The sequence below is a fragment of the Salmo salar genome, chromosome ssa20 (assembly GCF_905237065.1).
Source record: "Salmo salar chromosome ssa20, Ssal_v3.1, whole genome shotgun sequence".
Classification (NCBI taxonomy): Eukaryota; Metazoa; Chordata; class Actinopteri; order Salmoniformes; family Salmonidae; genus Salmo; species Salmo salar.
Window position 1 is genome coordinate 29,915,058 of NC_059461.1, and position 4,997 is coordinate 29,920,054.

Genomic DNA, 4,997 nt, shown 5'->3' on the forward strand with positions numbered 1-4,997 from the left:
GACACGTACACGAATAGATGTTTGCATGTAGAATAGAGTTTTTTTGTTATTCATAAAATACAGCAAGGGTTCTGACTTTTCCTTACGAGCCTCCGCTATGCACTATGGAAAAAGAAGGAACAGCATGTCAGAAATCAGCTCAATGTAATTGAAGAATCCATAGACTCTAACCACTTCTAGGAAAATTGGAAAACACTAAACAAACAACAACACGAAGACTTATCTATCCAAAACGCACATGTATGGATAAACCACTTCTCCAATCTTTTTTGACCCTATATCAAAGAACAAACAGCAAAAACATATACATGATCAAATTCAAATCTTAGAATCAACTATGAAAGACTACCAGAACCCACTGGATTCTCCAATTACATTGAATCCTCTGGGTATTTATACCTGTGTTTTCTGTCTGTGTGGGTCAGTTCTCCTTGCTTGTCAAGTTTAACAGCGTTTGTCCTGTCAGCTCCTGTTTTTTCCCGGCCTCTTTTTCTCACCCTCCTGGTTTTTGACCCTTGCCTGTCCTGACCCCACCCGCCTGACCACTCTGCCTGTCCCTGAGCCTGCCTGCCGTCCTGTACCTTTACTCCACCTCTGGATTACTGAACTCTGCCTGCCCCTGAGCCTGCCTGCCGTCCTGTACCTTTACTCCACCTCTGGATTATCGACCCCTGCCTGACCCTGAGCCTGCCTGCCATCCTGTACCTTTACTCCACCTCTGGATTACTGAACTCTGCCTGTCCCTGAGCCTGCCTGCCGTCCTGTACCTTTACTCCACCTCTGGATTACTGAACTCTGCCTGCCCCTGAGCCTGCCTGCCATCCTGTACCTTTACTCCACCTCTGGATTACTGAACTCTGCCTGCCCCTGAGCCTGCCTGCCATCCTGTACCTTTACTCCACCTCTGGATTACTGAACTCTGCCTGTCCCTGAGCCTGCCTGCCATCCTGTACCTTTACTCCACCTCTGGATTACTGAACTCTGCCTGTCCCTGAGCCTGCCTGCCATCCTGTACCTTTACTCCACCTCTGGATTACTGAACTCTGCCTGACCCTGAGCCTGCCTGCCATCCTGTACCTTTACTCCACCTCTGGATTACTGAACTCTGCCTGTCCCTGAGCCTGCCTGCCGTCCTGTACCTTTACTCCACCTCTGGATTACTGAACTCTGCCTGTCCCTGAGCCTGCCTGCCGTCCTGTACCTTTACTCCACCTCTGGATTACTGAACTCTGCCTGTCCCTGAGCCTGCCTGCCGTCCTGTACCTTTACTCCACCTCTGGATTACTGACCTCTGCCTGCCATCCTGTACCTTTACTCCACCTCTGGATTACTGAACTCTGCCTGCCCCTGAGCCTGCCTGCCATCCTGTACCTTTACTCCACCTCTGGATTACTGAACTCTGCCTGACCCTGAGCCTGCCTGCCATCCTGTACCTTTACTCCACCTCTGGATTACTGAACTCTGCCTGCCCCTGAGCCTGCCTGCCATCCTGTACCTTTACTCCACCTCTGGATTACTGAACTCTGCCTGACCCTGAGCCTGCCTGCCATCCTGTACCTTTACTCCACCTCTGGATTACTGAACTCTGCCTGACCCTGAGCCTGCCTGCCATCCTGTACCTTTACTCCACCTCTGGATTATCGAACCCTGCCTGACCCTGAGCCTGCCTGCCATCCTGTACCTTTACTCCACCTCTGGATTACTGAACTCTGCCTGACCCTGAGCCTGCCTGCCGTCCTGTACCTTTACTCCACCTCTGGATTACTGAACTCTGCCTGACCCTGAGCCTGCCTGCCATCCTGTACCTTTACTCCACCTCTGGATTACTGAACTCTGCCTGACCCTGAGCCTGCCTGCCATCCTGTACCTTTACTCCACCTCTGGATTACTGAACTCTGCCTGTCCCTGAGCCTGCCTGCCGTCCTGTACCTTTACTCCACCTCTGGATTACTGAACACTGCCTGACCCTGAGCCTGCCTGCCATCCTGTACCTTAGCTCCACCTCTGGATTATCGACCCCTGCCTGCCTTGACCTGTCATTTGCCTGCCCCTGTTGTTACAATACACATTGTTGCTTCACACAGTCTGCACTTGGGTCTTACCTTGATTCCTGATAATGGCCTGTGGAAAGAAATGTGTGTGTTTTTTGCCAATTTTAACTGCACACATGTTGTTTGTGTACATGGATTTTATGTAGTTTGTTTTTCCCCCAACACCACTTTCCACCAATTTGTATAGCAGACCCTCATGCCAAATTGAGTCGAAGGCTTTTTGAAATCTATAAAGCATGAGAATAATTTGCTTTTGTTTTGGTTTGTTTGTCAATTAGTGTCTACAGGGTGAATATGTGGTCTGTCATACAGTAATTTGGTAAAAAGCAAAGAATTCACAAAATTCCCAAAAAGGTTCAGTTGCCAGGACCACAAATACAAATTCCATCTAGACACCGTTGCCCTAGAGCACACGAGAACTATACATACCTCATCCTAAACATCAGCACCAGAGGTAACTTCCACAAAGCTGTGAACAATCTGAGAGAAAAGGCAAGAAGGGTGTTCTATGCCATCGAAAGGAACATAAAATTCTAAATATCAATTAGGATCTTGCTAAAAATACTTGAGTCAGTTATAGACCCCATTGCCCTTTATGGTTGTGAGGTCTGGGGTCCGCTCACCAACGAAGAATTCACAAAACACCAAATTGAGACTCTGTATGCAGAATTCTGCAAAAATATCCTCCGTGTAGAACGTAAAACACCAAATTATGCATGCAGAGCAGAACTAGGCCGATACCCGCTAATGATCAAAATCCAGAAAAGAGCAGTTCAATTCTACAACCACCTAAAGGAAAGCGATTCCCAAACATTCCATAACAAAGCCATCACCTACAGAGAGAGGAGCCTGGAGAAGAGTCCCCTAAGCAAGCTGGTCCTGGGGCTCTGTTCATAAACACAAACAGACCCCACAGAGCCCCAGGACAGCAACACAATTAGACCCAACCAAATCATGAGAAAACAAAAAGATAATTACTTGACACATTGGAAAGAATTAACAAAAAAGCAGAGCAAACTAGAATGCTATTTGGCCCTAAACAGAGAGCACATAGTGGCAGATTACCTTACCATTGTGACTGACCCAAACTTAAGGAAAGCTTTGACTATGTACAGACTCAGTGAGCATAGCCTTGCTATTGAGAAAGGCCTCCGTAGGCAGACCTGTCTCTCAAGAGAAGACAGGAAATGCGCATGATCAAAACATATTGATACAACAGTAGCTAAGATGGGGAGAAGTCTGTTCATAATAAAACCCAGCTCTACCTTCTTACCAGCACTATCAACAAAAACAGGCTCTAGTTTTGTCACACCTGGACCACTGTTCAGTTGTGTGGTCAGGTGCCACAAAGTTTTGGGCTCAGAACAGGGCAACACGGCTGGCCCTTGGATGTACACAGAGCACAAACATTAATAATATGCATGTCAATCTCTCCTGGCTCAAAGTGGAGGAGAGATTGACTTCATCACTACTTGTATTTACGAGAGATATTGATATGTTTAAAGCACCGAGCTGTCTGTTTAAACGACTAGCACACAGCTCAGACACCCATACATACCCCACAAGACATGCCACCAGAGGTCTCTTCACAGTCCCCAAGTCCAGAACACACTATGGGAGACGCACAGTACTACATAGAGTCATGACTAAATGGAACTATATTCCACATCAGGTAACTGATGCAGTAGAATCAGATTTAAAAAACAGATAAAAATACACCTTATGGAACAGCGGGGACTGTGAAGCAACGCAAACATAGGCACAGACACATGCATACACACACATGATAACATACGCACTATACACACACGTACACATTAATTTGGTGTTGAAGATATGTGGTAGTGGAGTTTGGGCCTGATGGCACACACTTAGTGCATTGTGAAATGTTCTATGAATGTATTGTAATGTTTTTAAAATTGTATAACTGCATAAATTTTGCCGGACCCCAGGAAGAGTAGTTGCTGCCTTGGGGATCCATAATAAACACAAATACACTGCCCACAAAATGAGGTGGAAACTGAGCTGCACTTCCTAACCTCCTGCCAAATGTATGACCATAATAGAGACACATATTTCCCTCAGATTACACAGACCCACAAAGAATTCCAAAACAAATTAAATGTTGATAAACTCCCATTTCTTTTGGGTGAAATACAACAGTGTGCCATCACAGCAGCAAGATTTGTGACCTGTTGCCACAAGAAAAGGGCAACCACTGAAGAACAGACACCATTGTAAATACAACCCATATTTATGTTTATTTATTTTCCCTTTTTTACTTTAACTATTTGCACTTCGTTACAACACTGTACATAGACTTAATATGACATTTGAAATGTCTTTATTTGTTTGGAACTTTTCTGAGTGTAATGTTTACTGTAATTTTTTTACATTTAGTTTTTACTTTTGTTTCACTTGCTTTGGCAATGTGAACATGTTTCCCATGCCAATAAAGCCCCTTAAATTGAAATTGAGAGAGAAAGATAGCAATTATAGATGTACTTTCCTCATGCCATGAATTATTATACATTTTTATTTAACTAGGCAAGTCAGTTAGGAAACAAACTTTTATTTACAATGACGGCCTAACCCGGCCAAAGCTGGGTCAATAATGCACCGACCTATTGGACTCCCAATAACGGCCAGATATAATACAGCCTGTATTTGAACCAGGGACTGTAGTGACACCTCGTGCACTGAGATGCATTGCCTTAGACCACCGCGCCACTCAGGAGCCCTAGAATATGCCTTGCCATCTCCAGACAACTCCGATATAAAGTGTTTTTGCTCAAAGCTGTCAGTACACTCGTAAGAACTTAAGCATTACGAGACTTATATTCGATCAAATAAACCTCACGTATGAAATAAGTCAATGTTTTCTTGTTGACCAAATTCGACACTCTCATTGACCTCCATACAAAACTCCCTTGCTTGGTGGGCGAA